Here is a 325-nt window from a genome sequence, read left to right as displayed (position 1 = left end):
TCCAAAACTCAGCAAGAACTAATAAGCTACTTGAGAAATACAGATACCACTTTATTATTCACATATTTTTAGGGGAGACTAGCAGTTTTTTCAGGGAGTTATTGTCTTTTTACACACTTGGTAAGTCTTGCACTAAGGAAATGTTTTATGCTGCATTGACAAACAGCCTTTTGAAAACTTAACCCAGTAGGTTGAGATATGTTTACCTCCCTTAGCACATAGATTTTCAAGTATTCTCTTTGTAAGTTGACATGTTTACATGTCCTAATATGATTTTAAAATATTCTGTTTGGAGTGTTTTGTTGGTGCAGTATAATTACATAAA

The sequence above is a fragment of the Dermochelys coriacea genome, chromosome 2 (assembly GCF_009764565.3).
Source record: "Dermochelys coriacea isolate rDerCor1 chromosome 2, rDerCor1.pri.v4, whole genome shotgun sequence".
In the NCBI taxonomy this organism is placed as follows: Eukaryota; Metazoa; Chordata; order Testudines; family Dermochelyidae; genus Dermochelys; species Dermochelys coriacea.
The sequence above is the reverse complement of the archived record's forward strand: the minus strand, read 5'-3'. Positions refer to the sequence as shown.